Source organism: Corvus brachyrhynchos, unplaced genomic scaffold (assembly GCF_000691975.1).
Source record: "Corvus brachyrhynchos isolate BGI_N302 unplaced genomic scaffold, ASM69197v1 scaffold56, whole genome shotgun sequence".
NCBI classification, from domain to species: domain Eukaryota; kingdom Metazoa; phylum Chordata; class Aves; order Passeriformes; family Corvidae; genus Corvus; species Corvus brachyrhynchos.
In genome coordinates this window covers 2,903,702-2,917,054 of record NW_008238664.1, presented here as the reverse complement: position 1 = coordinate 2,917,054, position 13,353 = coordinate 2,903,702, and positions in this window count along the sequence as shown.

Here is a 13,353-nt window from a genome sequence, read left to right as displayed (position 1 = left end):
TGTGCAAAGAAGATTAGCAAAGTAAAGGTACACGGCACCGGAGTAACTGGCAGTGCTGGGTAGAAATTACAGGGTCCATGTGAAGTCAAATAGCAGACTTCAGGATTTGAGGGATTTTCCATTTCACCCCTCTCTTTTCACTTCGTTAGCCCTCTCCATGACAAGCTGGATTTTCAGGTGCAGATGCTTTTCCATTTCTTTGTTAACCGACAGGTGTATTTTTGTGAGAACATTTGAGGAAAATCTGTTCAATTTTCTGTGCTCAGGGAGATGAGCCCCATTTACTCATCTCACTGGGTTTTGTGTCACTTCCTGCAGCAGGTTGAAAAGAACTCCCCTCAGCACGAAAAGAAAATCATCACAGTTTCTTTCCCTCCTTACATGCAGATAATTAAAAAGCTCCTAGATCTGCAGCTGGGGGTGTCTGTTGTGAGGTTGCATAAGGCGCACGTCCATGTTCACCCTTCAGAGAACAGGCTAGATAAGGAAGTCTGAAAGACTTAAATGTCGCTCACAGTCAATCAGCATCAACCAGGAATTTCGGCAGACCTAATCGACCTTTTGTGACACCACAATGAATATACGCTCTGCCCAAAATAGCAGCCTCTGGGACAATTTGCATGAGAGATATGCATGCATTCACATCAAACTGAGCAGCTTCAGATGGAGAAGCTTAAAAGCTCAAGTAGTGAAACTTTTAATAACTCATTTCAGCTCCCTGCCCCCAACTTTCCCATTAATATTCCCACATTCTCTCCCCTTTAAATAGGAACGTTAAGTGCAAATAAATAAAACATTAAGCTGATAAAATTACTTATATTGAGGCAGCAGCTGGAGGCCCTGATAAATACCTTGTGATCCTAGGTCCTGTATGAACAGGCAGCACAGAGGCAGTGCTGGTTCCAGAGACAGAAAGTTGAAGTTTCTGACAAGGTGCAAGCAGCCAGTGGGGAAGAAGGTGAGGAAAAAAAGAACAGAACAGGCAGCTGTATTTACTTCCATTAGTAAACACGGAACACTTCAGGAGTTTTCACTTTATGTTCTTTATTTGTATAAGTAGGCATAAGCTATTATTTATTGCACTATATATTGTAATTGAAGGTTCTTTGAACATGCTGGGTGTTATGAAAAATGACTTTTCAGAACTACAGTGTGGGCACCAGAAGCTTAATACTGCTTTGGACTCCTGTTTGCTATTTGTCAACAGGGGAAGAAGCTTTTACGTGTGGCTATTCAGAAAGGCTATTAACATGACTTCTGGACTGTGTTTTTAGTTATCCAAGCAGAATTTTCATAAACAAGCTGGATAGTCAGTGAAAGAATTGTCACAGTAACATTGGTCAGAGCACTGCGGCAAAAGGAACAGTTGCAAGTGGTCCAGGGTGCTGGGAGCAGGCAGTCATTGCTGGTTACAGAACCTGACAAATTTTATGTGTAACCCCAGATTCTGTTGGAAAACACATAGGAAAAAGAGAACATTGGAATTTTTATGCAACTTAATGCTTCTGGATGAAGAATGCCAGTATTTGTGATCTCTCTTAACCGCACAAGTTGCACAAGGAGTCTTCCAGTATACGGTCACTGAGAAAAATGTATGTAGGCTGGTGATTGGAGTAGAGGAGAAAGTATTTTTCCTTCTGATTAAGAGAGACGTTTCTACAGACAATCTAAATGGAGTAATACATTACAATCACTTGTACTTGACAGTTGCTATTCCTATTTATCCAATATTAACTTGCAAAGAAACTTGCATCAATCTTTGGCCTGCTTTCTTAAAGAAAAGAGATGTCTCTGATTGCTCTGTCAGTCCATTCATACCAAAGAAAATATTCAGAGACGTTTTCTCTAAATGCATTTTACTTTGAAAGAGAGATCTCAGCTATGTTTTGATTGTTCAAGCTTCATGAAAATACATACTCAGAAAGATCTTTTCAGTGTCGCCTATGAGCAAATCTGCCATGTGAGCCCTGTGCAAAGAAGCACACCCTTATCTGTGCCCTCCAGGGCAACAAAGGCTTCAGCTGGAGGTTTCATCTTCTAAAATTACTGTCAGTCGAGTCATGAGACCCAAATCGGTGAAAATCCAGGCTTTGTTAGCCCTACTGCTCATGGGGCCAACTTGATTTTTTAATATGAGGATGAAAAAAAGCTATTAAAAACCCAACTTTATACTCTGAAATTGGTTCTTTTCTGTGCTGTGTGAAAATTTGCATGTGGTTATACTAATCTGGGCTTCCCAGTATGGGAGCTGCATATCCTGCTTAATGGTAACCACACTTAAGAATGAGAGTCTGAATGTGATCTCCCCAGTGCTGAGCTCTTTTGAAAAACTGCAGACATTTATTTTGGGAGCCCAATAAAGACTTAGAAGTCCATCTCCTGGCACTTCTTTGTCCAGATCTTTGTCCACTATGTGTCAGTTATAGTGGTACTCGGGGGCTCTGTGCCTGTGCTGTCAGGGTATTGTAGGTACACACTGCAGGTGGCTTTTCCTGTGTGGTTCCCTTGATGCAATTCCTCCAGAATGAATTTCAGGGCTTGGCTAGAAGAAAATACAGGTGCTGTAGAGCAATGTGTCTGCCTCAGGGCAGAGTGCTGCACTTCTGCTTCTTAAAAAGCAGTTCTGCAGGGACACTGCCTCCCTGGGTTGTGACTCCTCAGCCTGGCAAATCCCACACAGCATGAGCTCACTCAGCCCTTCCGGTTGGATTTCACTTTTGCCCACAGCCCCTTCTGGACTCATCTCTCTGCATTAGCATGTTCCAAGCAGTGAGTGAGTGCTGGGCTACTGAACCTGCTTATTTCTGACCAGAGAGTTACTTATTCATTCAAGTGATACTGTGAACTTTATCACTTTAATGTACTGCCTCCTCTTTATGTTGCAGTAAGAGAAAATGATGCTATCATTATAAACCTACCGTTTGAAAGTGCAGTAGAAAAATCACTTTGGAAAACTAAAAAAAACCCCAAAACCCTATTCCTTTTCAGATGAGTTAAATTGTGTTTCTGAAATATCAGTAGAAAACTGAGACAGACAGAGCATTACAGTTCATTGCTGATGTTGGAAACAACTGTTAAGAGCATAAAGCCTTTTCTCCTGCCAAGCTAATCCTCTGTCTAATTCTAATTCAGTACATCTAACAACAGCATTTTTTTGTGTGGGGTGGCAGAACAGCAGGGTGGATTCTAAAGTTCCTGTTGAAACCCTGTGACATGGCTTACAGCAGTGTTTTGGGCTGGTTTGCAAGCCCTCTTCTTTAAGTAGTACAATGACAAGGGGTAAAAAGTTGCAGCACCACCATCTCTTACAATGTGTTTGTGAATGGTCACTCACAAAGTGACCTGAATGCTCCGTGAGTGAATCTTGCAGGCATGCAGTGATGTTGTAGAGCAACGTAAGGATTTGTGCCACAGCAGCAAGGGTCATTTTAGAGGTGTTGCACCCAGAAGTGCCAAGGACTGCCACCCTCAAAAAGGAGAGCTCTGATTTTAAAGCAGTACTGAGAAGCTTGCTCAGCCTTGAAAGTCAGCTCTATCAGAAGAGAGCAATAAGCTTGAAGAGGGGACGAAAAACATTGAGATATCTGCTAGTTGTAATTCTCTTATAAAAAATGAGGAACAGGGAGAGTGGATGGGTCAAAAAAATTAGAAAGTAATAAAGAAAAAGCAATATTTGTAAGCACAGTATATTAAAGAGAAAAACCCAACAATGGTAGAGGAAAGGACAAAACAATGAAGTAATTGTATGGAATCAAGATTAACTCCCATGTTTTTACCTGGTGATTCTTCAAGTTCCTAATAGGCCAAAATTTTGTCTTTCCTGAGCACCTGTTTAGAAAGCCCCACCCACATGAAATCTAACATGAAAGCGAAAACCAACGAGTGAAGAAGCCACTGTATTTTATATCTTGCTCAGGTATCCAAGCCAAATGGTCATCATGCTCCTTAGAAGAAGGTTGTCTGACATGTCTATCTTTTGTTATGTACTGCTAACAATCTAACAAAAAGACAAATTCAACAACTGGTTTCTTCTTCCCATTGGGTTCTCTGGAACCTATCTTAACAGAAAAGTAATGCATAGAAAGTTGAAGTAGATTAGAAACCAGGAGCAAGGAGACTGGAAATAGACTAGAGAGGGTAGGAAACATACATGTTACAAGATGTGTCTTGAGAGGCTTATGAAGGGGGTTATTTAACAGGGGGCCCGTGATACCAGGTGATGGGTCTCTCAATGACGCAGTGCTAAGGTCCAAATACTCTGATAGAGATCTCTCTCTCACATTTCTCTCCCTCCTGTTTCTCTTCTTCTCTGCATCAAGGAAAACAGGAGGCACATCAGCTCAAAAGAACACTTCCAAAAGGTATTTTCCCTAAAATAGGGCTTCTTCCTTAAAGGACTCAGTGCTTTAGCTGGAAGATGGCTTTTACCAGAGAGCACTCTGTATTGAAAAATATACTGAATTTCTAATACATGCTCCTGGTGGAGAAAAGCTCTAACTCAGGTGGCACAGAGCAGATTACAGTATGTTGTTCCAGATTGTTTCAGCACAAAATTAGCTCTACCTTTCACAGTAATTAATTGCTTTTCTACAGGGGAAAAAACTTTGTCACTTGGTTTTGAATGATTTTCATCAGATATACTCTCCCCATCACTGTCTCCATAGCAAAGACTGAGCTGTTCTGGAGTTACTCCTTTCTCCGTCATAATCTCAGTGGAGCAGACAACTTAAAGCTGCTGAAGCTGAAGCAACAACTTCAAGCAGACAAAGCTAAGTTACCACACTTTTCCTTCCCCTGATCATCATTCATGTCAATGACTGTTTCTGGGAGTCGGAGAGGGAACTTAAATGATACAAAGGCTGAGAGAATGAATTGGAGGAGTAAAGGGAAAAAGATTTAAATTTTGGAAGGGAGAGAGTTGTTATTCAAAGGAGCTGATAACTCATCTCTGCCACATTTCACACTTTTTTTACCTGCTACTTTAAAGAAAGATGCGAAGTGCTTTTAGGCTATTATACAAGCACTAAGCTGACAGCAGTGGAAGCCAAGGCTTTCTCTTAAACCTCTCAGTGCAGAACAGGCTGTGGTAGCCTGTCCCTTACTGTGCCAAATCATCTTTCCAAGTCCACCCATAATGTTTAGTGATGGCTTGAAAATGTAATGTTTGGCTACTGTGGAATTTGTGTTTAGTTGGCAGCTCCTCTTTTTCCTGGCTTTTTCTGCTGCAAAAGTGGCTGTTATGACCATTTGTAGCGCTAGTAAGTATAAAACTTCAAAAGAATGAAATGTAGGGCTATTCTTGACAGTATTTCCATGAAAGATTTGGTTTCAAAATTCCAGCGTACCATCTTGTACATTGTGTCTTCTGAATAGAAGCAAAAGTGCAGGTATTCTGAAGATTTTAAATGAAAACAGACCGTTTCACCTCCAAAAACATCAATGTGGTGAGTTGAACTACAGTAGTTCAGGAGCCCACACTCTGCATTAATTCTCTAGGCTGGGCTTATACCCAGTTCCCATTTTCCACTAGGAAGATGCAACTGGCATGAGGCACCACCAGCTTCTACCAAGTTGGAGAACAAGATGCATGAAATCATGACATGTCATTCCTGTAGGAAACTCAGTGTGAAGTGAGAACCAGGCAGCAGCAGGCACCAGAACTACAGTTTCAGTAACATATCATAAAGAAAACATTTGAATTTTGAAATTAAATACTTCATGTCTTGATTTATTGGAGTTCAAAGCACTAAATCTCTACATGTTTTGACAAAGCAGACTTGTTCGTACTCATGTCAAAACTTTCTGCACTGTGTTTTCCACTCAGACCTGGCAAAAGACAAGCCATGAGCTCTTTTCATGTACACTAATAAAACCACAAAAACTCTCAAGATATAACTAGCAGGTCAATCTTACCAAAGCAGACAGCTGACTTTTCCTGTCCTTACGAAGGTTGCCATTGAAAATAATATGAAATAATTACTATGCTCAATAAAAGACCACTTTTTTTTTTATTTTCTGAAAGATTACCTGCAATGGAACAGACGCAAGAGATTTAATCTAACAATACCTATTAGGGCAATTTGCTGAGAGCTCCTTCAGCAGAGAATGATAATTCAAAACACTTCAATTTTGTCTTTTCCTTATCCTTCACGCTTTAATCCTTGCCCACCAGTGCATGATTCTATGCACACCCATAAACTTTCCTTAGATGTGAACACACTTTTATCTTGGGCCTGATTCACTTCCCAGCATGAAACTGATTTAAAAAACCCAGGAATGTGGAGGCTATGAGCAAAATGAGGGAGTCGGGCTTTTCTCATCATTAGAGTGCCTTGCCTTCACTCTGTGACAAATCTTTGCTTTTAAGGAGCATTGTCCAAGCCAGGAGTTCCAAAGCAGGGTTTAATTCCCACACTTCCATGACCAGGGGGCACAAGTGGTAAGCTTGATCTGCCATAGACCTGAGGAAGGAGTACGGTCTTCCTCTAAGGACCAAAAAAAAAAGGGGAAGAGATGCCAGCAACTCCTCCACCATTCTCTCTCATGGGCACAGTGCCATTATTCACATGGCAAGGGGCAAGAGGGGATTTGGGACTAATTTTCAGAAGGCGCTTGTTCACATATTCAATGACAGGGCAACCTTCCCTACTTGCCCAGAGTGTGAAATCAGTGGGGGAATCACATGAGGATGCAACAATTTGCAGGATCAGATCTATGACAGAAGGCCAGATCCCAAGAGCCCATACCCTAGGGTACTTTGGAAAATTGCTAAGAAAAAGACATGGGATGCCTGTCTGTAGCAAAGACCGATGTGTGGGACAGCCCCTGTCCTAAACATGTCAAAATCACTGGATTATCACACTTGCTTTTCCTCCATTACTTCCTCCTGCTGCAGTGAGGATCAGACCTCTGGGCTATACTTGGCATCAATGGCAGAAGTGGTCAATCTATCTCAATTTAGAATGGTCCAGAGCCCAGTGGTTAGAAATCTCTCAAGAAAGAAAGGTTCAACTCCCATGTCTTATCAAGTTCCTCACTCTAAGGAATCCAATGAGATTGAAAAGGTTATGAAAAAGTTACTAGCAGTGGAACAGATGCAAAGAGAAGGGCAAATTTTAGAATGCTCCTGTTCTCAAATATTACCTGTGACCTAAGTCTAAGTCTGAGAAACCTGTGCTTAACTGGAATCGTGGCCAGCAAACCAGTTCTTCCATCTCTTTCTGTGCACATGCTGTTTTGGATCTGAGGGTCAGATGTGTAAAGGTTAGACTTCTCGAGACGAGATTTGTGTCCCTGAATCCTTCCATTAAACATATGGGGAATAATGTTTAATTTTTTTTTTCTTTTTTATTATTTTTTTAACCTAGTACACAAAAAGACCTCATTTCAAAATTCATTTGGTGCACTATGAATAAAGTGGAACATTACAAATCATGAAGTTCAAAATTCAGATGGAGGCCTCAGAACTGCACAGGCAGGCAGTGAGTCAGCACTGGCCAAAAGGACATTTACATACCATGCCTTTGTCTACTCATTCCCATGAGCCAAGAATTAGGACCTTTGAATTATGAGCCACCAGTGCAGCATGACAATGCAGGCATAGTCTCTGACAAATTTGCTTGCTCTCTGGCAACCTGAATTAAACAAGATGCAGCATTGTGGAGGCATTCTTGTTTTGTGGCTTTGTTTAAAGTGAGGTTATGCTGAGGAAAGTGGTGATAAAAACAGCATTTCATGCACTAGGTCTCCCTGCCTTAATGGCAGCCCTTATTTTTACTGACACAAATAAAATCTTAGTACTGTCAGCACTGTAGTCAGGCAAAAGTGAGTTCTGTTCCATGTTGCCACATCCATCATGAAAACACACACTCCTCCTCCTTTTTGACCTCAGAATCATTGTTGTTAGTGATGATGTGTGAAACAGAAAGAACATAACTTGATTGTGAGAAATTGCTTTGAACTTATATTTGCTGGCAGGTGAAAGCCTTATTTTTGAGTTTTAAATGAAGCATGTTTCGTATGGAAGTCACTGAGAGGGAATAAATAGGTAAAACTAAGAATTCCTTTTACAGACTCACTTTTCAGACTGTAACCATACTTTAAAAAGGAAAATGGGCTGAATTTAAACTCTGATGAAAGGCCCTAGACGGACAGTCCTGTGGAATAATGTTCTCGAGACACTGTACTCATAATTTCTGCCACAGTGGGAGTTCCTTGCTAATTACCAGCCAGTCTAAGGGCCATGTTTCCCCTCCTTTCAGACTCCCATCTCGTGTGAGAATGCCATCCTCAGCAGTGAAGTCCAGAAGTGGTGGCAGGCAAGGCCAAATGACTGTAAATGGGCATGTTAACCTACCTGTCATCTGCTCTTGTAGTGCAGTGACTTCAGGTAATAACAACAGCAATCTGTGCCTCTCCCCAGTGGCCATTTGAGCTGACAGGTGAGCTCAGTGTTAATGCAAACACATGCCTTGCTCTGGTCAACAACCTATCGCTGGTCAGCTTGTTGGTCCAGCAGCAATATGCTGGGACAAGCAGGGGCAACCACTGCATTTTCATCCTCTCTCATTGTCCTGATTGCTTTCTGCAGACAGAGGCAACTGAAATTGTGACATTTCTGAAACCTCTGTCCACAAAGAAATTAATTCAAGACAATCAGCTTGCTCAGGACTGACAATGAAATGATTTACAATCACCTCACTCTGTTTGTTAGGGCTACTGAGGAAAGGGGAACAAATGCAAACCTTCTCAGAGTTTACACTGAGTAGTGTCTCCAAGAAAGGTACTGCTGCCAACCCTCCTGGATGAGTTAAAGGACGTCTATATTTGTTGACTACTTGGAGAAAACCTCTGCTTGCGTGAGTCATGCAGGTGACATGACTCCTTTGCATTAACTGAAAAGACAGCATGCAGCTAAGAAAACTCAAGATATCACTAGTAGAACAAGCACAGGTCTACAAAATAACGTGAACCTGCATGAGAAAGGGAACCAGAGAAGCTAATTTTCAGTAGATTTTGTTTTCATTGAATGATTTACTTTTTTTTAAAATTGAATCCCTATTATCTCCATTTAAACCTGCAGTATTTCTTTTCTCCTTCTTTTCTTTTTACCCAAATAATCACATTAGCCTTATTTCCATTGGAAATCAGACTAAAATATGTTTATAATAATGGGGCATTTCTTCTATCCTGTGAACTATTGCAAAGCACTGCCAGATGCCACAGTGAAAGAGTGATACAGACAAGCCTGAAATTCCACCAGATCCATTTGTGTCTCTACTGTTCTGACTGCTGTTAGATGAAACAGAGGTTTCATGTGTGCACACAGCCTTGTTAAAGACTAAAAAGGGACAGGATCCTGAGGGAGCTATCAAAGGTGTGGGGTATGTGTTTCTTCCAAGACAGGCAGTCAGCAGCCCTCCTGGGACATAATCCTTCTGACCCTTCAGATGTAATTTTATGTTGCTGCCTAGTACAGCCCTTTCTACTTTTTCCCCCCCTGCTTTCCCCGAGGTTTAACAAATACTGTTTGTGAATTCTGGGTAAGAGATGTTTCACTTATTCTCTCCTAGTCCAAGGAAATAAAACTTTCATGCATTTTCACATTTTGGATACTGCTGGGTGAAAAAAAATCACTTCTTCCCTTTTTTCCCCCACGATTTATATGGCTTGTCTCCTCTGGGTTCTAGCTGTGCATTATGCCTCTCATTTTCCACCTTTAGTTTATGACCACTGAGTCTGTCTGGCAAGTGTACGCCTTACATTTGTATATTATAGCACACAGAGGTCTGCTGGTGTCATGAATCTGTGTGGGGATCTGTGGCATCCTACAGACTTTTACAGTGTTTAATGAGCCATTCTCAAAGATTTGCATTTTTGTTGGATGCCTGGGCATTGTGTGTGTTTCTCAGCTGTGTTGATATTCTGACCTGCTGTACAATGGTGTCATGGATGTGATAGATAATGTCTCCTCCTTACACAGACCAATGATTCCCCAAAGAACAATTCTTGTGAGACTTTGCATGTAGCTTTGGAAGATGAAAAATTTGGGCTAATCTCGAAGAACAAAGCACGGTGTTGTCTAGGCTATGCTTGGAGTCAATGTACCACCACCAGGCAAGGGTCCTGCCCTAGAGGTTTAACACAAACTAAGTATCTGCTGCTGCCCTTGCCATGAGAGCCCAAACATGTTTTTCCTTCAATGTATTCAGTATCTCAGGAGACTGAATCAGTTCAAAAGCATAAGTGTCCTAGCAGTTTAACACTAGACCGAAACTTCCGGGTGTTTTCCCTGGGGAATTCAGAATATACAGGTTGTTTTCCTCATAAAACCACACAGGCAAAAGCTTGGTACAGTTTGAAAACTAGGACTGAATTATCCTGGCTTTCGTCAGGGAGACGTGATGAACTCTCAGACGGGTTATTTTACTCCAGAACAAATGGCAGAACTTTTGGTTTTAGGGCAAGAGCTGGTCAAGGTTAGCTAGCAAGTTGTTTGTAGTTAGATGCAAGAGATTTGAGCTGAAATTACATGTTAGTCTTAATTTTTAATAAGCTTTTAGACTTTCATTTTTATTTTACTTGTGTTGCCTACTATTGCATTCAAACACCGTCCCAGCTCTGCCCACTAGTTTGACTTTCTAGCAGAAAGAAGGACCAGATGGACCCTGTTTAAGAAAGTCTGTGAAGGGGAAAATAACTTCTTCATTTTGTGGATAAGTGGGGGGAGGTTAAAACTTTTGTTAATGGTATCTATAAGGTGAAGATGTTGTCCATGGTTCATTTTTCAGGAGGGAAACTAATTTGGCTTTTATTAATTATGTTGTTAGTGGCTATAGACAGTTTCATTCTTTATCAGAGTAATAGTCTTGGGGAGCAAGTTTTTGAAGGAAAAGGACAGGACCGTCTGCTTGTGTAGCTATTAATACAAGTATCTGTGCAATTACTTTGCTTGAGAGTATCTCTGCTTGCATATATTGGACAAATTAATCTGCTGCACTGTATTTCTGAAACATGTTAGGGCTTGAGGTTTAGAATAAATAAATCTCGTGTTTATTCAGACCCACGTTTCGAAAGCTCATTTTAGATGTTGCCGACATCACATAATTTTAAGAGTTTTAATTTGTAGAAGTTGCCCTTTTGTTCTTGTAATACATCAGTGGTGTCAAAGATGACATGACAGTCATTACTGGTCTCTTCAAGTTTGCTCTTTTTCTTAGGAAGCTGGTATTTTTATTTGGTGTTGGAATTCTAGTTTCACAATTGTCCTTCAGATATTCTGTCTAGCTTTTACCATTCCAAACCTTTCTCCATTTAAACTCTTCACAGCTCATGCCAATTTATGCTGCTGCAGCATGTTCCGTGTTGCTAGTTTGATGATATAGGGTTGTATCTAATTAGACTTTTGGAAAAAAATATTCAGGCAGAGTATAATTGCTCATATTTGATTTGAAGCATCATGTTAAGCTATTTTTCACTTGCAAAACAGGTATTCTACGTAACAATATATTTTTCATTGGAAATAAAAGTCACCAGATGCTACTGAGAAACACTATAAAAACAGCTTGAAGACCTGTTTTTTACCCTTTTTACAGGATTTTAGAAGTTCCTGAATAGAACAAGCTTAAAAGGGTGAGAAACATTCTTAAAATTCACAGTAAACTTCTCAGATAAGCATGCAATACTTCTGGTTGCTGTTCAAACCGGCAGATTGTTTTTAATTCTGAATAAATTGCTACCTCTTACTCAGCTTAACAAAGAAAAGAACATAATAATGTACATCTTTTTCTTTGTGCCATCCCCCAGACTGGTTCCCCTCTTTTACTAGGAAGTTTCTCATGTCTCACACTCTTCCTAATTTTTCCCATTTATAAAGTTGTGCTGTGAAAAAACAACAAATGGCAGGAAAACACATTGACAGATGTGCAAACAAGTGGTAAAGCAGCACACCATAAGCTGCTCTCACAACTATCTTCAACAGGTATTTGGGAAAGAGATTTGCATCTTAGATTAATGTTCCCAAAATGGTAGTCCGAAGTTTGGCCCTAATTAATTTGGGCCTAAATAATTTGTTCTGGGTTATCATCTTTGTTTTCCTCTGTTGTGCACTGCTGTGCCCAAGCAAAGATGGGGCAGGGAAGTGGGGGTTAGAGATGAAGTGTGTTTCCCTTCATTTGATTTGAGAAATAGTTTTTGAATGGCCAACAGGCTCACGAAACTGCAATGAATGGATCAGAGGCAATCTAGTGCACAAATCAAGCAAATGTTGCCTATGCTCTTGCAGGCATCTGAGAGTTACACAATGGCAATAAAAATATTTCTAAGTTTTTGCTGACTTGAATGCTACTTTGGAAAACAAAAAATGTAAAGATTTATTACTCTATCCATCTGTAGGTACAGGCATGGCCTGTTTCTAGGTTTGCCAAGAAATTCCAGTAGAGAAAAGCATAAAGGAAATGTGCATTAAAACATTGCCCAGCTTGTTTGCACATCTGTGGGTTCAGAACTGCCAGAATAACCAGTTATTGCTTCTTGTAGCCATGATGATGCAAACCCAGATTTTTGAGTAAAATCTGGGAGGCCCCTGCTGTGACAAGATCATGCATTTGCTGAGGCTGCAGTTCACTCACAGGCTGAAAAGAGCTCGGCCACACCAGGAAAATAAAGCTCAATTGACATTTTCCTGCTGGGACCATTTGCTACCCCTTAGGGCTGCTGAACTCCAGAGCTATTTCTCTCTGATCCCGTAACAGCCATCTGTTAATAGCATGTTTTGCACATTGCACTGGGAACAAGAGGGTGACAGGGTGGTAGTTGAACTGTGTATATGAGGAACACAGCAGAATCATGTGCTTCCTGCTCTCCTGAGCCTGATAACAAAACAAAACAAAAATGCCATTGAGAGCTGTTGTTGCAGTGGAACAAAGCATAATAAAAGCTCTTCAAAGAGCCATCTGGACTGTGCTAAGGATGCTGCTCCATGCTAAATGCATGTCTTTTGGCAAGCCTGTGTTATGATCAATGTCTAGGGTTCTTTGATCTATTCCATCAGTCTCAGGCTGGAGAGCTGCACAAGTTGACAATAACTCTTGGAGATTATCTTGATGATAATCCTTGGTGGTTTGATTGCAGACCGTGCTGACAGGCTCAGGCCTGGTGTGACAGGAAAGAGAATGTTCTTAATGCTTTTTCACATATTTATTTTTGCCTTTTTTGGAGGAGAATCAGTAACATATCCTTTTGTTTTTCTATGCACACAACTGGGTTTGGAAGTGAGGTATGGGCTTGAGGAGAGTTTGGATGACAGACTACCTCTACTCAGCCCAGCAGTGAAAGTCGCACAGACTGCAGTGA